At 47.9% G+C, this 23,600-nt stretch overlaps 1 protein-coding gene, 1 long non-coding RNA gene and 1 other non-coding gene across 4 annotated transcripts in view; 1 reads left to right on the top strand and 2 right to left on the bottom strand.

The window, feature by feature from the left end:
* The window catches only part of GABBR1 (gamma-aminobutyric acid type B receptor subunit 1), an 844,797-nt gene that overhangs the window by 240,048 nt on the left and 581,149 nt on the right, over window positions 1-23,600 (top strand). The gene's annotated exons all lie outside the window — the stretch shown is intronic.
* Window positions 1-23,600, bottom strand: part of LOC138521746 (uncharacterized) — a 123,128-nt gene that overhangs the window by 98,415 nt on the left and 1,113 nt on the right. The gene's annotated exons all lie outside the window — the stretch shown is intronic.
* TRNAL-CAA (transfer RNA leucine (anticodon CAA)) lies at window positions 110-219 on the bottom strand. The gene is made up of 2 exons: window positions 182-219; window positions 110-155 (listed from the first exon to the last, which is right to left on the bottom strand). It is a non-coding gene; the product is annotated as a tRNA-Leu (tRNA).

Below are 23,600 nucleotides of genomic sequence, written 5' to 3'. Positions count from 1 at the left end.
CGATTTGTCCATTTTGGTAAAAGGAACTGTCTGTCCGATAGCGTGAATTACTTATATGATATAAGTTATATCCAAGTTTGCAACAAGCGAAATAAAAAAAAAAAGGTTGTGTCAGAAGTGGGATTTGAACCCACGCCTCCAATTGGAGACCAGAACACCCAGCTGGGGAAGAGAATCAGCTCTTGAGTCTGGCGCCTTAGACCGCTCGGCCATCCTGACAACTGGAAGGTGCAGCAGGGTAAAGAGTACAGGCTCTGGAGATGCAGGAGAAACAACGGCGTATCAGCGTGTAACGGGAACCCGAGAAGCAGCATTCAGCTTTAATCATCTGCAATGGAATATCACACACTATGCAACATCACTCTCGTGTTCTGCATTGCAGATAAGCAAGGGCATGTTCCACAACAGGCATCAGGTACGGACTACATCAGAACACGCTTAACATGGATTCCAGAACAGACACCAGCAGTGGCATACATTGGGACAAACACCAGCTGGGGAACATTCAGTCTCGGACATCAAGGATGGAATTTTGCAAAACAGCCACCAACTCGGCATCTTTCATCACCTACTGAATATTCAAGGGCAGCCATCAATACATTAATATTCTGGGGCACACATCAACAGTACAGATTTTCCACACATTCGTTACAGAAAGTCATGATTCTATTAAAGACTCGGAGGCGAAAGATTATGCTCTCAACTTCTCTTTACTAAACTCGAGCAGCAACCAAAAGAACAAACAAATATGGAAAACATGAAAAAACTACAAATCCCAACAACACCCAGCAAAATTTTGTAGTTCGTTTTCCATAAGCAATAACATGTGATCCATTCTTCCAATCAGCATCTCTTCTCTCCTATAATCGTGCATACTCCTGAAGTCCTTCCTCTTTCTTTCGCTGATCTGTTAAACTCATGCCCCAACCGGTAGGCAACTAGAATTCAGTAATCTCCTTAAGTTGTCCCTTTCTGCTCCGCTCCTAAAACAGATATAAACCATTAGAGACCCCATCATGGACGGGTGGGCGATCGCATAGCAATACTATTATCATCACGAAACAAGACTGCATTATTTACGAGTAAAATTGCATTATTTACAACATGTCAACATAACTTATACAATAGCGATTGACATTGGGTGGAATAATCTTTCGCCTCCGAGTCTTTAATAGAATCATGACTTTCTGTAACGAATGTGTGGAAAATCTGTATTCTATGTCAAGACTCGGAGGCTCAGATTATGCTCGTTTAAAGCTTACCTACCACCAACGATGCCACTCGCTCCACTGGTCTAAAATAAAAATTCTTAAAGGTCTCCTCGTTAGACCAATCTGCCGCCTTCAGGACATCCTCCAAGCGAGTCCCTGCCAAGAAGGCAGACAAAGCCATAGCTCCCCTTGTAGAATGTGCTCCAAACTGCTGCACGTCTATCCCTGCTTCTGTCATGCACCACCTGACCCATCTAGCTAGGGTGGCTGACGCTACTGCTCTAAAAGGTTTCCTAATTGCTATTAATAGTTGATTCTCTCCTGCTGGCCTCACTTCATCCGCTTTTTGTTCATATGTCTTCAAACACCTAACTGGGCACAACTTAGGCTTGTTAGGAAAAGCCATGTACTCCACGGATTTAATATTCGTCTTAGTTCTCCTTGCTATGAAAAATACTACCCCTGAGGGTGAAAAAGATTTCCTGTTCACTTCCAGCGCTCTCACATCCGAGACCCTTTTACAAGAAATAAGACACAGAAGGGTAGGTTAGCTTGGCCCACAACGCCTTCCGGGACAAGAATTCATTGTCCGGCCAAGCTTCGAACATCCTTAAGACCACGCTTACATCCCATAAACGCGAGGATTTGGGAGTCGGAGGTCTCATACACCTGATGCCCTTCAAAAGCCTGCACCCCAAGGGATGTTTGCCCACCGGCTTATTGTCTATGTAAGCATGTCCCGCAGAGATCGCCGACCTATAATTATTAATGGTTCTGTAAGCCTTCGCCTGCGCTGTCTGAGCTGCTAAGAAATGTACTACGTGCACTACATCTGTACATACGGGATCAACCTGTCTCTCCAGACACCAATCACTCCATCTATGCCATGCCACTGTATATGCTTTTCCTGTCGCCGGAGCCCATGACTCCCTGATGAACTCCTGAGCCGGGCCTGAAAGTCCTGGCTTAGACCAGTTTTTCCTGAAATCGCCCAAGCCATAAGCCTCAAACTCCCTGACCTGACTAATGGGTGAAACTCTCCTGCCGGATTTACCAAAATGTCCTCCTTGACTGACAACCGGATAGGGGTTTCGAACGACAATTCCAGAAGGTCCGGAAACCAAGCCTGACCTTTCCAATCTGGTGTTATCAGAATCACTGTTGCTAGCTGACGTCTGACCTGCGCCACTGTGCGCGCTATCAGGGAGAACGGGGGAAACGCGTATTCCCTTGCTGGTCCCCAGACCTGGAGAAAAGCGTCTGTCGCTGCCGCTTCCGGATCCGGCCTCCAACTGTAAAATCTGGGGAGTTTCCTGTTCAGCCTGGAAGCGAAGAGATCCGTCTGACAGGGACCCCTGCGACTCATGATCTCCTGGAATACCGCGTCGTCCAGCTGCCAGTCGCTGGAATCCCTTAGGTATCTCGAGTTCCAATCTGCCACCAGATTGAGCTCCCCTGGCAAATGTTCCGCTCTCACGTTTATTCCTCTCTGGAGGCAGACCTGCCAAAACCCTTTGGCTATCTCCGTCAGCTTTTGTGATCTCGTCCTTGACAGAATTGACCTTGACCAGCGGTAACTTGAGGATACCCTGGGTTGTCTCTAAATTGAACCCCAAAAATTCCATATCCTGAGCTGGCTCTAATTGAGATTTCTCCCAGTTTATTAGGAAACCCAGCTGTTGTAGCAACCCCGTGGTTAGGTGGACCTGCTGGACTAGGACTTCCCTGTCCTGGCACATCAGACATATGTCGTCCAGGTAAATAATCAGTCTGATCCCCTGCTCTCTCAGGCGTGCTACCACTGGCCTCAGAAGTTTGGTGAAAGCCCAAGGCGCTGACGCTAACCCAAAGGGAAGACACTTGAACTCCCGCCTCCGTCCCTTCCAAAGGAACTGAAGGAGCCTTGTCTGTTCTGACCGAATTGGAATCGTTAGATATGCATCCCTGAGATCTATCCTTGCCAACCAGTCTCCTTGCTGAAGAACATCCCTCAGGAGATGGATGCTCTCCATCTTGAAGTGTCTGTACACCAGAAAGAAATTCAAACCCCTCAGGTTTATTACTGGTCTGACCTTGTGTCGCTTCTTGACTAAAAACAGGTTGCTTACAAAACCCCCTGGACCTTCTGAAGCTGGACCGATTGCCTTTTTTTGCCCTTAGCAATTCTACCTCCTTGTCTAGAAGGTCCTCGTCTTCTCTGCTGAACTTTATCTGCCTCGGCCACGCTTTCTGATAAGGCTCTTGCCAGAACTCTAACAGAAACCCTCTTACGGTCTGCCTTATCCAAGCATCTGAAGACAATTCTTCCCAATTTTTGACACACAATCTCACTCTCCCTCCTACTGGAGGGATACCTGTCACCTGCCCTTCTGTGACTATCATGTCTCTCACCTGAGGTACCTTGGTGCTGCTGTCTGCCGTCGTTTCTCCAGCCCCTACCCCTGCCTCTTCCCCTAGAAGGAAAGAAGGGGTTGGACCTCCGGTCTTCCTGTCTCCAGGCTCTGTCCTTGTAGGACCCTCTGTGCTGGCCACGGCTGGACGAGCGGCCCCTTCCACCTCCAGCCTTATCGAAAACCCTTCGGCCGAAAATCTTCTTCAAGGAAGATTGGGCCCTGTTCATCGATACATAAGTACTGGCAAATTTTGCCATGTCCTTGATGAACAGGTCCCCGAAGAGCTTGCCTCTCGCGGCTGCGGCCTGTTCTGACGTCGCCATCTCTCCCAGTCTGGAGTCCAGTTTCATCAGAATCGACCTTCTCCTTTCGGTCGCTAACGCTGTGTTCGCGTTACCCAGCAGACAGATAATTCTCTGAGCCCAGCCAGATATAATATCCAGGTCCATGGACTCTTTCTTGGCCTTCGCTTCCTCGGCCAGCTGCCAGATCTTGGTGACCGGTCCCAGCATGTCAAGCACCTTGTCCTGACAGGACTGCCAGGATCTATCGATGCCCCTCTTTACGTCCCTGCCATACCGGCCCAGGAACGTCAAGATCCTTTCGTCGATTTCCAGGGTCTCCACTACTCCGTCCGGGACTCTTGGTCTAGGGCATTCTGATTTCAGTTTGGACCTGGCTTGTCTGCTTAACGGTGCCCGCAGGCGCCTTCTGAGGTATTCTGCGATCTTCGCCGGCGGGTCCCATTCATTGGACCTGGGGTGGATAAGGTTGTCGGGATCAAACTCCTCTTTGAGCAGATCCTCTTCTTCCCTCCTGCTTTTTTTCTTAGGGTGGCTTACCTCCTCCTCCGGGGAGGTCTCGGCTTCCGAGGAGGTGGAAAACTCAGATTTCGAGCTGCTCTTGCAGTAGTCCTCGTCTGACTCGCTCGAGCTAGTAGTATGTCTCTCATGGGATCTCGCCTTCCTTTTCCCCGAAGTGTGGGGAGAACCCGGGGGGGTCTGCGCGCTACGGTCCCTACGGGTTTTATGTTTGCTTCCCCCTCTCTTGCGAGCCTTGCCCTGAGACAAAGCTGCCAGGCTTCGCAAAATGCCCCTCTCTTCCCGGGGCTTCTCGGCACTCTGCAGCATCTGCATTGCCTCGCTCATGCGGCGGCCGCTGACATGCGGGCCGTCCGAATCGTCGGTGTAGTTGCTCATATTCGCCGACTAGAAGCACTATAAAGGTGCCTAGTGCAGTTTGCTTGGGCTGCCCCCGTCAAAATATGAATTAGGTAGCTAGGCGAGTCCACGTAAATAATAGCAGTTTTACCTGGGACTGAGCCCGTTAACAGAGGCTGTAGCCTCCTTCACCTCCTCCCCAGTGGCAGAATGAGGGGTTGATGTATATTTAACTGCCTTCCCAACGTGCAGTCTTTGAGCAGATCTGATGTCTGCGTTACTCGTCATGGCCACTAGGTGGCGTTCCAGGCTAAAAGATGTTGGTGCCCTGATATTTTATAAATACGGAGCTGTCCGCTCCGAACCACGGGCCCTTAATATGCGGGAAACTGAAGGACTGGAGAGAGACTGCGTGAGGCAACAGCGCTTCCTGACTCGCAAGTTCGCAATGGCGCCGGAACTCCCAAGGTCCCGTCGCGCCGTTGTGAACTTCCGAGTCCACGGTGCCTCCTAACGAAAGATTGACGCCGGAACGAGAGTCCCGTCGCGTCTGCCCCGCGGATATGCTCCGCCAATATCTGCGCGCTCGTTGCTAGGCACGCGTTATAAAACCTGTCTAACACATCATAAGTATGCAATAAACAAACATTCCATGAAGAAAAAATAAACGGTACTTATCTCGGCTGCTCGAGCAGCAAAGAAAGAGGAAGGACTTCAGGAGTATGGACGATTATAGGAGAGAAGAGATGCTGATTGGAAGAATGGATCACATGTTATTGCTTATGGAAAACGAACTACAAAATTTTGCTGGGTGTTGTTGGGATTTGTAGTTTTTTCATGTTTTCCATATTTGTTTGTTCTTTTGGTTGCTGCTCGAGTTTAGTAAAGAGAAGTTGAGAGCATAATCTGAGCCTCCGAGTCTTGACATAGAATTGGGGTTCCTAGAACAGCTCTTGGCAAAGCAGCATTTTAGAACAAATATCAGCAATGCCCCCTTCTAGATCGCTCGTCAGTAGTGGGGTAGTCCAGAACAGACACTTTTCTGGAATATTTTAGGACGGACACCCACAGAGGGCTCTATGAGAACATCATTTGATTTTTTGATTATTTATACCACGCTCCCAAACAGACTCAACTGTATCCAGGTGCAGATGGTCACACCAGCTAACTTCCAGCCGTCCGAGTAGATTCAAAGTACCACTAAATTGGAAGGCCTACTTAAACAGATGGGTTTTTAAAAGCTCCCTAAACTGACCCAATGACTGACACTCCAGTGGGAGATGGTTCCAGAGTGTAGGTCCAAAAACTCAGAATCTCTGTTCCTCCTCTGGAGACCAGTATAGCACATGAAATAGCCAACACCAGTTTATCTCCTGAGCATAGTGCTCTGGCCGGATAATAGAGACAGACCTTTGCACTAAGGTAGTCTGGAGCAAGGCCATTGAGACATTTGTAAATCAAGCCTGCTACTTTAAACGTGATTCAATCCTCAACTGGCAACCAGTTTAGGCATCTCCAAAGGGAGGATACATTATCCCTTTTCTTCAAATGTCCTATCAATCTTATCGCTGCATTCTGGGCCTTCTGCAGTCTGGATATCTGTTTAGCTGGAATACCTGCCAAAAGACTATTACAGTAATCCAGGTGGGTATTCGCCATTGCCCCCACCACCACTGCATGATCTACTGCAGGCAGAAAGACATTAAGCAGCAATAGAACACTATACAAATGGAGAACATGGCGCGGCCACAAAGGGGCTTTAGGTGCCAATCTAGCAGCTGCACACGGGGAGCGGTCTCTTTACACGCCAGCCCCCCCCGCAGCAGCATCAGCGTTGTGGGGGCAGTGGTGTTATCTGCAGCACGCTTAGAAGCAGCAAAAGCATATTGGCAAGAGAGCGCTAAGGCGAGAGTACCTGGGGACAGGCCATCGCTCTGGCAGTGTATCCAGCCCAGTAGCGCATAGCGTGCAAGGTGAAACGGCTGCGGTGACGCCACCAGCATAAAAAGTCATCTGGGAGGAGCACGAATGCAGCGGGCCGGCAGTCTCGAGGACATCGTCTGGATGGCAAAGTGAGGGAAGGGCAGGTAACCGGACCAGTACGCACGCAGATATGCTGGAAGCATTAACGAAGTAGTGCCTACAATCCCCCTCACATGCGCACCCATTAAAGCACAGAATTGACGGTTAACAGAGGGCCCAACGATTATCCCCCAAGGTGGTGCCAGAAATGTTAGAGGAAAGGCCCCACAAGCGTCAGGGCCTACGTGGCAGCCATTTTGGGACAGCCAAATAATGGGTGAAAAGAAATGTAGTACTACTATCAAAAAAGGGGGAAGCTACAGGACAGGACCATACAACTTTGGGGCTGCGTGGCGGCCATTTTTTGGCCAGAGGAAAAGTGAACACAAGGAAGCCACGTGGAGGAGACTTCCTCGTCCCATTAATATTAAACAAAGCAAGGAGAAAGAAGTAAGGCTGTTGCCATCAGCGCTGCATCCAGCAGGAAGATACAAGTGTAACCAGCTGCAACCACTAAGGCTTGAGTGACCCTCTCCCTAGTCACTCATCTTTCTTTGGCACAGTACTAACAGTAGTAAAAAAAATAATAGATAAAATAAGAAGATTGTAATTGCTGGGAAATGCAGTGCTGCATTTGCCATCTGGACAAAGTAAAGTGCAGTAGCAGTGCAGGCCCCCAGCAGGAGGGGCAACAGACTGAGGAAATGGTAAGGTTTCCCGACCCAGGATATCCTCGGCACCTGGCAGTGGCAGCTAAGAAATAAGAAGGAAGCATGGACAGCGTGGAGGAGCTGGCAGGCCTGCTGAGGAGAATAAGAGCAGCCACAATGGGACAAAGGTGTGGGCTGGCTCATGGCGCAGGCAACAGCAAAGGAAGAGAAGGAGCGGAAAGGAGTGGTAGTGCTGGAAGATTCAGAGGGGGATGACTACGCCCCAGACACTCCACCAGAGAGTGGGTGGCCAAAGCCCAAGGAGAAAGAGAGCGGGACAGCGGGGTGATACGCCGAAACGCCAGAAAGAATGGAGGCAGTTCTTAAAAGGAAAAGCATCGAAGAGGAGACCGACCTACCAGCAGCCAAGAGACCTCAAATAGCCAGGAGGGCATTGTTGAAGGTGGCAGAAGCTAATGGTGAGAGGGAATCACTGAAGCAGAAGCAGCAGGCGAACGCCAGGGCCAAGAAGCCACATGGGCTTTAATGGCGGGGGCAAACCAGGAAGCATTGGGTAAGAGAATGGCAAAGATGGTAGAAATGTAGGTAGAAAGAGCACTGGAAGGGTTGCATGAGAACTGGCGGGTTCGTAATATGACTTCTTGCAGGGACAACTATGGGTTGCAGGCGGGGACATGTGAAGAAGGGAGCATGAATATAGCGCTCGTGGAACAAAGCAGACCCGCGATAGGGGGAGACGATGTAGCCATTGCGGGTGGGGGCACCCAGGCAAAGGGTGTATCGGCACCCAGTCAGTTGGTACGCAGCTCCCGAACTAAGTAGGGGAAAACACGGGACAAAGGAGGTAGCCGATCCCCCTCCAGTGGGCTTTCCAGAGAGGCATTGATGCTGAAAAGGAGGGGCAACCAAGGGACGGACAGGATAGTAGACAATCTCGCTTCAGCAGTGGGGGTCAGGAGGGACCCAGGGTGCACACCCATGGCCACAAGGGCAGCAGGCCTAGTGTGGCACATACCCGAGAAAATATGGAGCAAGGTGTTCATCATCATGTTTGCTTTACTCGAGCTGGAGCAGGTAGGGTTGGACATAGTAAAGGAGGCCAAGAAGGAGGATGGCAGGAGGGGTAGCAGGAAAAAGGAAGGAACATCATGAACTGGTTTTATGCCTTCAGGAGGTACACCTCCACCATGGTTCATCCTTTCTGTTTCAGTGGAAGATTTAGTCTTGATTAAGAACAGTTCTAGAATGATGGCAAAGAGCAGATAGGACCCTTGTCATGTGCTCCTAGAAATAGGGACTTGTCTAGGCCTCAGGTTACCTGTCGAAACTTTTGCTACAGTGGATATATACAGAGTATTCTATTCACTCAGGTGATAAATGTAGAGGAGAAGCCAAATTCAAACAATGACTGTCTAAGATAGGGCCACTCGAGACGATAGAATACCTTTTCGCCATCAACTAATAAGGGGGAACCATCTACCATACCAGAGTGATGTGTGACAAATCGGAACAATTCATCCCTTCTCCCCAGAGGGGAAGCCACCCTCTTTGAGGCTAGTGAGGTGAGCCTGTTATGCAAGACACTCCCTAGGGGGGTCTGGCCAAGTGTGACCTCACTGGGAGTGACAAGGACTCCCATTCCAACATGGAACTCCCAGTCAAAACTACCCTTTCTGCATATATGGATGTCGGAAAAACGGTTGCATTCCCTGTTACAACTATAAAACAAAGATCCTTCGGAGACCCCATTGGCTTCAGGTAGTGGCAAACCTCACCTGAGTGCCATAATCATGGAGGAAAGACATAATTTCATGAATTCTAATGACATGTATAAGATGCAAGCGTTTTGTGAATGGAGAGGGAACTTCCACGGTGGGGGGAGAGCAAGGTGAGCCTCTGGAGCATCTACGTCCTGGAGCAGCAGAACTATGTAGAGCAGCGGAGGGTTCATAGACAAAAAGTCGAAAACTTAATGTCGAAAAGCAAAAATGTCGAAAAAAAAATGTCGAATGCAAAAAAGTCGAAAACACATACATATAATAGGAAAAGTCATAATTTCGAAAAAAAAATGTCGAAAAAAAAATCGAAAACCCAAAACACTTTTTTTTTTTTTTTTTACACAAATACTAACATTTTTTATGGGGGGGGGTCCCCCCCCCCAACCCCCCATCCCAAACCCCTACCCCAACCCCCCCCCCCTCCTCCCCACCCCCCCCATCCCCCATAGATATACCTTTAATTATTTTTAAAAAATCTTTAATATAATATTAAATAATTAATTAATTATTTAAGAAACCCATCCCAAACCCCTACCTCCAACCCCCCCTCCTCCCCATCCCCCCCACCCACCATGGATATACCTTTAACCATTTAAAAAAATTATGTTTTATAAACTATAATTAATTAATTATTTATTTAAACATTAATTCGAAAAAAAATCGAAAAAAATTCGACATTTTTGTAATTCGACATTTTTATTTTCGATTAAATATTTTCGACATTTTGTCTTTCGACATTATTGTATTCGACATTATGACTGGATACCGCAGCGGAGCCATCGGTGATGAGCAAAACGAGACACATGCTAGGTGGAGGCTGGACGGCGGGGTTCCTTAACCGAGCAAGCGGCTTTGGTCAACGTGAGACAGAGAATGAAAAGACAGCTCGGCTTTCCTGGTGGCATGTCCACTGATGAGCATTTGTGGGCCTGGCACCCAGCAACCAACGCCCAGACCCGAAAGAAAAAGGAGCCCTAGAACCGAGCTCTCGCTGACAAGCATCTTTCCTGCCACTATTGGCACAGACTGGGAAAAAGACGCTACGGACCTGTGAAAGTGAGCGAGATACATGACTGCTGGTTTCCAGGAGCACAGAAACTGATGCAGGTGCGAAACCCAGAGCCAATGTACAGGCACATGGCCCCATTGAACCAGAGAGCAAACAATACGAACATTGTACTGAAATTCTGGACTAGCCGCCAATACTAGGAACAGTCCCAAAAACATAATGAGCACCCGGCCCCTCTAATCCATAGAGAAAAGGGATACGTTCAATGTAATACAAGGCTGGCATAACCAACAAAGTAGGCCAAGTTACGAGATTGAGACGGGCACATGGCCCTGAGTAAATGAGAGTGGGAAAAGATACAGAAACTGTACATCAAAGTTGAAGTAACCACCAAGAGTGGCGAGGAAGTAGAGACAGGCGTCACATGTTGAGACAGAGTAAAGGGAAGCAGAATACACTATTTCATGGACAAAAATGCCAAATTATTATTATAGCTGTGAGAAACCTGAGGGTATCCTCACTCCTAAACCACCTGGATCCTCTTCTTAGATAGCCAGGGAGAGGCCATCGCTCTTGGCTCATTGAGAATCGAGGGAGGATCACCTGGGTGGAGGGTCCTTCTGGAATTGGGACTGGGGTGCCCACAGGTGAGACATTATATCCCCTTTTCCTATTGACGGCCAACCTAATCCTTCACCGACCTTTATGGGCTACTGCAAAACCTCTCCCCTCATTTCCCCACATCTAACCTCTGAAAGTACTGGGACAAGGAAGAGGAGACTGAGAGTAATGAACACTACTCCTTCATTTTACGCCGGCCAGTAGCCCAAAGAACCTGTACAGCCCAAGACGAGTTGGGCCGTTGGACTGTCACAGGTATATGTGCCTCTGTGTCAAGGAACTAGCAGTTGTAGCTGCGAGCGAGCAGGTGAAATAAAGACACTGTTCGCATCCTGGCCAAGGCAGCAGAGCTACCAGGGTGTGCCAGATGGCACCCGGTGTGCAATTGGGGCTTCCTGTCATGGTTGGTACCCCTGATGACCCTTCACTTCACTGCCCCCAGGGTAGAGCGGTACAGCATTCAAACATGGCCCTACGAGCCCCAAAAGTCTGGAGGAAGAACATCTGGTATCAGTCCTGGTGCCTTTGGCGCCAGGCTTATGACAGTAATACAGTAATAGGCCACGTATCAGGAACACTACCAGAATCCAACATGGAGTCCTATCCTACAGCCTTGTTCCCAAACTGGACCAAGCAGTCTAGTGTTTTGGGTGTGGTTGGGTCTTCAGGTGCAGCTGGCTATATAAACCACGCCCAGCTTCGCGTTATTCTGCATCCCTGCAGTGCAACGCTCACTGTGTCCGGCTCTGCTTACCTGATCTGCAGTCCCGTATACAATCGCCGATCCATCTGGAAGAGAAAGCAGTTCAAGAAGAATAATATTAGCGCTTACCTGCAAGTTATCTGAAGGATCTCGAACACCACCCAGGCGGTCCCCTCGATCTTCACTCCGAGAGCCCACCGCAACCTGTAACGACGGAATGAGAGAAAACAAAGAGACAGCAGGTTAGCATCGCGCACTTTCACCACCGCCCAATGCTAGCGCTTGCATATTAGAATTTACCTGTCAACTTGCCAGTCTGCATGTTCTGGATTCTGCAACCATTCATCTCCGGGCTAAGGCGGGCCGCAACCCGCTACACAAACTGCAACTGTGGAAATAAGAGAGACATAGTATATTAGTTCGGCATGAGATGAACACAGAATAAAAAATCAAAAGGAAGGACGAACACGGGGAGAAAAGGAGAATAGAGACAGAGCATAACGCAATTAAGGATTATACTCACCTTAAGACTGCAAAGCCAAATCAGGGTCACAGCAGGTCTGGACTCTACACACAGGCCCGTGGACCAGTGAAGCAATTCGGTCCATTAACTGCCTGCATCCATAACGGCACCCCTGCAACAAAGGAAAGCAGAACAGAGAGTTCATCGTTCATACATCCAAGGTGAGAGCAAACCCTCAGGGAGGGAACTGTGAGCAGGGGACGGTGGGGGTCATACCCAGACCAATTCCTAACTGCTCCCCTCGCCCATTTTAGGAGCGATTTCCCTCAAGATTGACCATTAACCAGAGTGACTCCAGGAGCAGTGCAACCACGCCCAGCATCGTTTGGCGCCCCTGAGGAGACCAGGTGAGCGTAACACTTTCAGAAGCTGACCTGCTGACCGACGAGGCCGAGGGAAGCAGCAGGAGCTGCCGAGGAACAACGCCAAGGACCAGTGAGTGTCAGGGAGGAGCAGTCGACAGCCAGGACGCTCCTAGTGGGCTGCAAATTCATATTGAATATCAAACTGAATAGAAACTTGAAATTAAGCATATTGAATGCATATTGAATACCGAACTAAAGGGAAACTTGAAATTAAGCATGTATATTGAATACTGAAATGAAGGGAAACCTGAAATTAAGCATATCGAATGCATATTGAATAACAAACTGATGGGAAACCTGAAATTAAGTACATTCAATAGCTGTTGAAAACCAAACTGAATGAAACCTTGCAATTCAGCTAATTGAATACGGAATTGAGTAAAACTCTGTGGGCAAAGCAAATAGAGGACATCCAAAGAGAAAGTGCCCAAATGAAAGCAACCTATGAAAAGAGCGCAAGTGTGAAAGAGTGCTATAGAAAGGTGGAACATGAACAAGACCACCACCAGTAAATGCAGTACGGCAAGGCCAAAGACTGACAAGAGGTGTGTGACACAGTGTGGAAGAGCCAATGAGCTAGCCAGGAAAACCCAGAAGAGTGTAAATACTGCACATAAAGTCAAGAGGCCAACAAAGAGAAACTAAGGGACCGTGACTCTATACACAGGGACAAGTCTAGAAGAATCTGTGTGGGCTGAAATACCTAGGGATCCTGATTGTGTGACCTGTGATGGGTGGACCCTGTAGTCTGACAACTGCGCCTAGACCAGTGAGCCCTAAACTGTGAGAACCAAAGACATTGTGGAATAAACCAAGGAGAAGCATTGCAAGTGAACTGGTGATGCAGTCCAGAAAGAGGTTCAGGCTGACCTTGAGTTGTGTTAAATCTTTTGGAAAAGACCGAAACAGGTACACGTGGCTAGGTTAATGTCTTGGGGGAGGGAACCCTGAGACTTGATGAACTGCAAGTATTGTCTTGAGAATGAAGCCTCAAGACCCTTTTCTTTCGAACTGTGTTGCTTGGAACTTGGGGAAGTGAACCCTGAGGGTTGTGTGGAATTGCATTACCTTGAATGTGAGAAAGGTAATTGTGAGACTTTTGTGGAACTTTCTTGAACTTGGGGAAGTGGAGCTGAAAGGGAAGCTAGGAGCTGGAAGAAGCGAATAACTTTGTGTTGATCCCCATTTCTTTGATTATTGGCATCCCTCCACATTGTTTAGCTTTAGTTGTGAGGGCAAGGATAGGTTTTGGACACAGACAGACTTTTAAGTTGAACTCTTTGACTCGGACGTTCCTTAGTTTTGTTCAGGTTGGTAAGTCCCACCTTAGTATATGGCAAGTTAGGCCTTCTACCATCCAGACATTTAAGTTAATAAATATCTTTTGTTTGAACTTTAAGTCTGCTGTCTGTGTCTTGCTTCATGATGCCTTCACACAGCATAGGGCATACATCGTGGGGAGTGATGTTATTCACCTGGGCAAGAACCCTAAGCTAAATTGTATACTAAGAGATAACACTTTTCACCACAGAGCTAACAGACCTTTGGGAAGTGCCAATGCTGCGAAGGTGGGAAAGAAAGAAATGTATTTTCAAGTCGTCCTGGAGGTATTGAAACATTTTCTGAAAATAAACTCTTTCCTTGTCAGAGGGAGAGGGACACCCTTACAGAGGATAGTTGATTTTCCTAAAGGATTTGGTACTAAAATTGTGAAAAGGATCTACAAAAACTATGGAAGAAGAAACTATTGTACTCGGTACCAACGGAATTAGAATGACTTTCAGAAAACCACTGAAATCTTGGCTATTTAACTCACAGAGACAAGCATAAAAAAGTGACCCCCACAAACCCATACTCTGGGACCCATTAAACATGGGACAATACGGATTGAAGAACCAACAATAAAACCACACACCGAGAGCCAAACAGAAACCAACTAACCACTGCTTCGCATATCCACACCTGCATACCTCTCACGCACTACACATGCCCAAAAAGGGCCAACAAAAGTATGCACACCCCCTGCTAACCACTCCACATAACCAAACAACAAACAGCACAGCCACTGGATGCTACCCCTTGAGACACAACAGGCACAGTGCACACACCAAAAGACACCCAGAAATCTCACACACACAGACATCAGCTTCTCCTGGTTCTTCAAGCACCAACACAAGAGCACAACCTCTATCCTATCCCTCTTCCCTCACTAACAAACCCACCCATTTTTCTTTCAGAGCCACTTGAGTGTCTGCAGACCATGCAAATGGCAGCGGTGTGTGCGGTACAAATCATCATAACATAACTTTATGACTGAGAACACGTCAATTACAATTGGGCTAGGCACAAGTCTATACAGAGGCTATTGAGCAAGCCTCCTGGTATTTTCTAAAGTGATAGGGGCAGTTAGCTACTTAGAATTCAGACATGAATACTTATTTTTTGGACTTACCAAGTACCCTTAGTTTTACTTTTGTTAGATAGGGAACTTCTCTCATAGCGATAGGGTTAGTTGAGCGTTTTGTTTTTTTATTGAAATAAAACTCATATATAATGACCGCATGTAGCCCGAGTCCTTCGTCTGGTACACCACACATGTATAACAGGCATTATCCATCTCGGATGGTTTGAGGATACACAGTTGTTGATGCAACCGACTTGGTCCTGATGAAGGGATTTTGTGAATGGATTTATGGACTCTCGCAGCCAATATCCTTCAAGAATTTTCGAATCAGTATTAAGAAGGGATATTGGTCGATAGCTCCCACAAACCAGTGGATCCCATCCTGGCTTTTGAATCAAGGAAGTATGAGCTTGTCTCATCGTGTCTTGGAGTAAACCTGATGCCAGAATATGATTATAAAGCTTTGCCAGGTGGGGTGTTAATATTTATGAACATTGTTTATAGTATTCAGTAGGAAAGCCATCTCGCCCTGGGGGCCTTATTGGTTTTCAAAGAGGCCATAACCTCTGCTACTGTAGTGTCTCGCATCAGTTGGAGCAGCTCTTTAGCACTCTCACTAGAAAGCATAGCAATCTTGAGGTCTTGGAAGTATTTGGCACAAGCTTCCTCACTGCTTTTGAAACCTGAAGAATACAGTTTAGTATAAAAGCTAGCAAATTCCCTGTTAATCTGTGCCTGGTCACTGGTGAGATCACTTGTGTCAGTATGGATAGCTGGGAAATGGCAGGATTTCTGGCTTTTATGGATCATATATGGTAACTTCTGACCCATTTTATTGTCCTTGCTGTAAACTCGGCATCCTGGCTTTTTTAAGCATGAAAAGAGCCTTCTCAGGGTATATTTTATTGACTTCATATTTTGCATTATTGAGTCTCCTAAAATATTACAATGAGGGGTCTGCAACATAGGTTGCCTGTAGCGTCCTAAGCGGGTTCTCAGGAGACACCAACTAAGCCTTTTAATTTTTCTTTCGGAGTGATGCATTCCTTATGGCCAGACCTCGTATGGCTACCTTGGAGGCATCCCAAGCAATATCCGGGGAAACGCCCCATCTAAATTGAAAACAAAATATTCATGTAGTGCTATATGTAACTCAGTCCGATGTAACTTGAGCTTAAAGATGGAGAGATTGTACTTCCACCCTACATCTGGTCTCAGGGTTGCCTCCACCGAATAAAGGAGAGGCATCCGAGAATTATCAGAGAGCCCTCCTGCCAGGGTCCTGGAATCTAACACCTGATTAGAACATTGGGAGGCAATCAATGGGAAATCTATCCTGGATAATGTTTTGTGTTGTGCCGAATATCATGTAGAATTCTTGCTATTCAATGCTTACATTTATATTCCTCCACTTGTCTATCCGTGCTACCATTTTCATCATCCTTATTATCCCATTTCCTCCTGGGTTTTGTGAAGATGGTGATAAGCCGATGTCCTTGTAAGTCTTCATTACGTTTGACTTATTGTGTAACCATTAAGATTGTCTAAGTATGCTTCTAAATACGCTGTGATATCTCAGGGTTTGGGTGTATAACCAAATGCAATAAATAAATAAATAAATAAAATACATGTGAGATACTAGTCAAATGTGGTGTCTAACAGTGCGTTCCAATCTCACCCACCATGACATGAACTGAAAAGAGAGCGAGGGCCCTACCAAGCCCCTCAAAAATAAATCTGCTACAGATTTTATTGGGGCCCTATACAGTGAGTTGTCCGAGAGCCAAGTGAGCTGGATACCACCACCCACCTCCCTTCTGTGTCCCTCAACACAGTGTTTGTCACAAAAGGGACACTGCAACCTATCAAGCGGGCAACAACACAATTTTTCTGGCCAATTAAGAAGCCATCAAAAATTTGACTCTTGCATTTCATTCTAAGTTTTTGTTCTTCCACTGACCGATGTATCTCCTGCAGGAGGACCGCGTCAGAATGCTGTTTACCTAAACCATTTAAGATCTTTGTAAGCTTAACATGATTATTCACCCCATTCACATTCTAGCCTATTACATTTTAAGTTGTATGAGCCATAGTGTTTGATGCTGCCAGCTTCAAAACCATAGTAGCTCCCCTACAATATAGATTGGAAAATCTAACCAATAACATATCACTGAACAGTAAATCAACTTGGACAAGATAAATCATTCACACTACCATGCCATCAGTTACCCGTCCCATGACCACAGCAAATGAACCAACCAGCATGTGTCTCCAGTCTTAGGGCCTCATCACGAGTTGGGTGGTATCCCTTAAATGCGGTGCTAACGCTATTACTGCTGCATTTAAGGGTCCGCCCAAACATGGGTCTGGTGTGTTTACCCCCAGCTCAGAGCTGGGGGTAAACATGCCAGAAAAATTCCCATTTTCGGGTGCAATTTGCGCTGCGCTATTAGCGCCCGCTAATTGCGCCGACAATACCCCATGGGGTCCTTTGGGACCCCATGGGGAATTACAGTTACCGCCCAACCCTTGATCTGGCTCTAATAGAGCCGGACCGGTTGGCGGTAACGATATTAGCATGGGCAGTAACTCAGCGGTAATACCGCCGGCATACCACCCAACTTGTGATGAGGCCCTAAGACTTAAAGCAATAATGATGGAGATAATGCAGTCAATTGTCCAAAGACGTCTGTGACACCTCAGCAACCAGACATCCTTTTTGTCTTATGAATAAGCATCCTGTGCCTCTAATTTGACCCTTTGGGTCCTTGACAATGTCCTCATGTCTCTTTTTCTTAAGAGATGTATATATTTCCCCCAAGGATTTATCAGACGTAGAGGGATCTTGACGTTCCTGGAATTCAATGTTGGTCCAGAATCTTGTGAATGTTTTTGGGGTTCTGAAACTTGGGCAAGGCACAATGTGTAACGGATCTCTGACAACTCTTTCTGAGGCTCTCTGCACTGGCCCCCCAGGCCGCCAAGCTGTGCTGAAGCTGTAGGAGACACCGGCGAGCCCTGCAAGCCAAGCCACCTGACTCTGCACGATGGCCCACCTCCCACCATGCACAGCTACCGGAGACCTTTCAAAGCTACGAGCCGACTGTCCCTGGTGGGGTCTGCCCTGGCCTCAGATTCTCCCTTGGCGGGGCGGACTCATTCAGGACACCGCCTGGCTTTCAATGGGTGACCGTGACACGCGATTCTTACCCTAGGCTCACTAGCCCCTACACCAAGCAGAGGCCTGGCCTCTGTGGCGCCGAGTCTGTGCCCACTCACACTCCTCACAGACGTCCACGAATCATCTGCTGAGAGTTGTGGCGGGCCGTGGCCGGCTGCAGCGAGTATCAACGATTTCAGGACTGACCTTGCTGTCACTTCACTGAACCTACACCAAAGGTTGGTTGCCTCAGCGGGGTGTAAGTGGTACTCGGTCCCATGGCATTACCACAGGATTAAGAGTGGTGGTATGGCAGTGTAATTCCCCATTTTTGGAGTCCATAGTTCCTTTCTTCTTAGAATCTTGATTGAGAATTTCCTTTTCTTTGATACTTAGCATTCTCTTATTGTTAGGTTGCTTCCATGCTGGCTCACACCCCCTTGAAGAGTATAGCCTGCCCTCGGCCCATGCTACCTTAAAAAGGCAATAGAGCTATACCGCTCATGCTGATTGCGATCCCCGCTGGTTTAGTAGAGGTGTGGGCTGAGTAGGCGTTCAGAAATCACTACACATCCCTGTGCTCCTGCAGAGCAGTAGTCATGTCATCACAGAAATATACAAGGTCTAACAGACAGTTTCTCAACAGTATGCACTAGACACAACTAAGTGGCACAACACTCTTTCTGATCAGAATTACCGCAGACCCAGTGGACATGTGTACATTTAACAACACTTAGTAATTAGTTATGAATTTCTAGATGGTTGTTGCACTATTGTATAGCTAGTTAGCATTTCAAATGTTTATTTGTTAATGCACTTTTAGTACGTGTTATTATAAAGGGATCCTACCGCTTGGTGTCTTGAATGCATGCACTGGCCTTGTCTGTGGGGGGAGGAAGGGTTAGAGGTTGTAATGCTAGTCTGAAGAATATTGGTGGCAGTGGACCATCTAGTCTAGTTGCTCCACCGTGGACTAAGGGTGCTGACTGTGTCGTTGGTTTTGACCAATCCCCTTTCTTCATGCACCTTGATGGGCTTCTTGCTAGAAGCCCACAAAGGATCTCCTATGTATGTGGTGGTACGAAGTGTGGGGTAGGCTATCTACCCCCCAATCCATATTCCTCCAGGGGCTTGGATGTTGCTGGGCCGATTCTAGGATGCTGGCTGTCCACTATTAGACAGCCACCTCTAAGTCTCGATGTTTCAGAGTGTCCTTATTGGTGAGCTGGGTTCACCCCTAGCACACATTTTGGATATAAGGTGACGAGCTGGACCCAGGAACCAAGTCGACCACTGAAGCTGAAGAAGACCAGAAGAAGACGACTGAGGGATGGCAGAGGACAGCTGCAGAAACCCGCATTGGCTCAGCCAATACCACTACATTGCGAACATCGACCTTCTAACCGACAGGGATGACCTCTGCAAGGTGCTTTCCTCCATCTGACTGGTAGGACCAACCAGTTACCTGTCCTGCTCAAGGAACACCGCCTTTTTTCAGTCGTGGGGGCAGGCATCTTTTCATTTTGTCATCAAGGCCTGCATCCAGCCATTCATTTTTGCAAAGACTTCCAGCTTGCCAAACGGATGGCACTCATTGTGGGCATCCTCGAGGCTCTGCTAGGATGCTGCAAATCCACTGTGCTGCTCTACACCAGGAGGCAAGCCTGCTGGAAGACCACAGTTCTGCCGCTGAGTTGCTGAGTGCCTCTTGCCCCTCCCTGGGTTCAATTCAAGGCATGCATCCATGAAGATTTCCCTGAGGGCCCCTCCTTCGTCGTGGGACTGAATCCAGGTGCCCCCCTACATTCGGAGGTCTCCACAGGAACCTAGAGATGACCAGTGGTGATCGCCATTGAACCTGCAAACCAGCGGCTGTTCCTGGCAACAAAAGCAGTGAGGCATGTCTTACCCAGCGATTTACTATCGACTGGGATTGTTATTAACTTTCTAGGAGTTTCGGGGCCTAAGATCACTTCTTAAACTGCCCCCTCCCTATTGGACTTTTATTGGGCGCAAAGCACTGCTTACCTTAGCACTACCCAAGGCTGTCCCAGGATGGTGGTACCTGGGTCAGTACTTCTGTGGGACTTCTTTAGGAGCCACAGGAGTGATGGCTGCTTCTCCTTTCGCTAGAAAATGACTTAAGTCTCTTATGCCCCTATTGCGCTTGTTGCATCTGCTTTGCACTAACTAACTTCAGTGCCTTAACTACACCAGCTGTATGGTCCCTCCCAAACTACTCACCTCTTTCCCTGGGAACCATATGGGACACCTGATAGAGAACCAGAGACTTAGTACAGGCTGTGGGTGGACTTCTGAAGTTTTAGTATATGGTGCGGAGAGCCTTATAATTATAAGGCTTATGTTTTGATGTGTGTTTAACATCTGTTCTCCCTACTTTAATGAATGCAATTATTTTTTGATTAACTGCTTGTGATTCTAAAGTAGTGTGCATCCCATAGTGGTTTACCTGTGAGTTGTACATATGTACTTAAGTATTTTTACTTACCTTGGAATATTTACAGCGTGACTTTGTGTAGTATTGTAATAAATAGTGTTATTTCTTTTACTTACCTTAGTGGATATTTTCCTTATAACTTCTGCTGACTGTTAACTGTACTGCACAACAGCACCCCCTTTTTCTTTAATTCAGCCTTGCTGATTGGTCAACCCTACTTAAGAGAGTGGCTTGCTCAACTGAAGTTGTGACTCTATCCTCTCGCCGTGGCTCTTCAACATCTGCCGTGCCCCTCTAGCCCATTTGATCTTGGCCTTCTCTCCTTAATTCCAGTGTTATGCGGATGACACACAGCGCTCCTTCAAGCTTCCCTCCACTGCCTCCTCTTCTTCCTCTCTCATTCCTGACTGTCAGACTGCTATTCAGGCATGGTGCACTGCTAACAATCTCTGCCTTAATGCCAGTAAGACTGAGATCCTTCTCATTGGGACCCCAGCTCCCTCCTTCTCTCTTGCCGCCCTCCATGGGCCCCCTCCGCTTAACCTCTTGTGAGGCAAAAAAAACCTGGTGTCATCTTCAACTTCTCTCTCCTTTTCGCCTCACATCGCTGACCTCGCTAAGAAGGCCCACTTTCAGCTTCACCTCCTCAGAAGCATTCTCCCTTTCCTCACCTTCCCAGAGAAACTCAATGTCTCCAGAGCTCTGGTTCTCTCTAGGCTGGATTACTGCAACAGCCTCTTCCTCAATCTGCCTAAATCCTCCCTTCACCCTCCTTCAACTAATCCAGAATAGGACTGTGAGACTTATCCTTGGCCTCAAGCACAGGGACTCTCCAGCCCTAAAATCTCTCCACTGGCGCCTGATTGTTGTGAGGATCAAGTTCAAGACCCTCTGCATCATCCACAAGGCTTTCTGGGGCCTAGGACCCCGCTACATCCAACTCCCTCTCCCCAAATACCTCCCTGCTAGAGACCTTTGGTCTTCTAGCTCCAACGTTCTGCAGATCAGATGCTTTTCCAAGCAGAGAGTGGAGGGTAGATCTCTCTCATCTGCAGCAGCCTTCCTCTGGAATGTCCTCCCTGCCCCTCTCAGGCTTCAGCCGCATCGCCTTAAGTTCCGGAAGATTCTCAAGACCCTCCTCTTCTTCCTTCCCTCTCCCCCGCCCCTGCTAATGTCCCCCTCTGCCACATTTTGACTGGCTGCCTGGTTTCCTTCTGATTCATACAGGGCACCAGTCCCTCCTCATCCACTCTACCCCAGCACCTCGGTCTACCCTGACCCCTCCTTCCTCAAATCTGCACTTGCCCTACTGGGCTCCCTCCCCCCTGTACTAACCTGGCTCGGCCTGCACCACTTCTGAGCCCATCCAGCCCGTCCTTGCACTTAGCATGTGTACCTTCATTCCCCTGCACTCTCTGCATTCCCCTTGCAATCGCCCACCTGGCCTCCCCTTAGCACTCGCCTAGCCCAAGGACCCTCTCCCGCCCTCCAACTCCCCCCAGCACTTGCACGCTCCCCACCCCACCTGTACTTCCTTTCCCTCCTTAGCATTTGGCCGTTCCGCTCTGACCTGCACCTCATCCCACCTCTCCCAATCTCCTGCACTTCTTGTTACTGCACTTGCACTATCCGAATGACACAAGGCCTAGTAGGACAGTCTCACGTCTCTCACCTGATGTTTCCGTGGGAGTTATTATGGTCTTGCTTTTTTGGTTATGCCGAAGTTTCTGAGAGTTTGGAAAAGAATGACCCTCCTCCTCTGCCACGGTGTATCCTGAAACTCAGGCAGTAAGTATAGAGAGACGGAACCGAAGGGCAGCGCCCCCCCCCAAGACGAGGAAAAGGCCAATCCGGTGTAAAAAAAACCTGTTGTTGCCCCTTCACAGCGGTAGTATAGAATCCAGTAGAGAAGGCAGCAGGCAAGGAGTAATGGAGAGTCAGCAGGGGAAAATCGGGAGCAAAGGAAGGAGGAGGGTATATAATCCAGTAAAGAAGGCAGCAGGTAAGCAAGTACCGGCATAAGTAGAAAGAAGGGCTAGAAGCAAGTAAATGAATAGCAAAGAAGCATGAGCGTCTCACCCTAGAAGAGAGAGCACTCCAGAGGGTTGAAACAAGGCGAGTGACTCCCGCCGTGGAAAGAATAGCCGGCGCGCGAGCGCCATGTTGGAATGGTCTAGATCAGCACTCCAGGCTGCGGAAGGAACGTCACTGCAAGCGAGATGTCCTTCTCCATCTGTGCCACAGCGACCAGCGCGTCGCTGTGACAGACAGTTTTTGTTTTTCTTCATCCCTCCACCCCCTTTTGTTTTGTTGCACCTTGAAACACCATTTGCTGTATAGGCGCATTATAACTACCCAATAAAAAAAATGAAATAAAAATAAATAACCTTGCTAACGCTAGGGTGGCTTTTCTAAGTCCTATCACAGGCATCGATTTTGAAAAAGCCTCCTGACATGTGGTTATTTGTGAAGCCTCTCCGACCCTCTCTCCCCCTCTGGGTTGTTTGTCAAGCGCACTGTTACTGCCGGGTCTACAGTGATACAATACATACACAATTAAGCTAAAAAAAATATGGACATACTTGCTTAAGAACGCAACATAAATTGTCCCACTGTTTTCAAGGATTACCTCAAGAATTCCACCTCATGCGTAAGCGGAAAGCTAGATCAGCAAAACAAGCGCTTCCTTCAGCCTGTGTGTTCTATGCAGTCGCAGGTTCGAATCCCCGTATCCCCGACCCAGTCCTTCATCCTTCCAAGGTCAATCAATTGAGTACCCGTAAATAGGGCAACACTCCCAATGGTTACTTTGCTTCAAAGCAGGAGACATTTGGCACAGGTTGCTATTTCAAAACATGGTATTATGATTAAAGCTGAGTGGATGTACAGCTTTGTAAGGCTGTTAGTAGACGAGACCATTCTAGTTTGTCCAATGCCTTCTCTGTATGGCGGGGAGGGGAAGGGGGGCTGCCATGGGCCCGGCGTGTCTTTCTCGTGATGAATTGGTGCTATTATTATTTTCATACGGTGGTTGTCCCCCGCGGATCGTCCCTGCATAAACCCAGCTTTATCAGGCGTCGTTTGTCTTGTCTGCTGCTGTCATGGCTGGTCCCAGACACCCC

The sequence above is a fragment of the Ambystoma mexicanum genome, chromosome 13 (assembly GCF_040938575.1).
Source record: "Ambystoma mexicanum isolate Mex_15411 chromosome 13, UKY_AmexF1_1, whole genome shotgun sequence".
Lineage (NCBI taxonomy): Eukaryota > Metazoa > Chordata > Amphibia > Caudata > Ambystomatidae > Ambystoma > Ambystoma mexicanum.
Note: the sequence above shows the minus strand (reverse complement) of the source record. Positions and strands in the feature narration are given on the sequence as shown.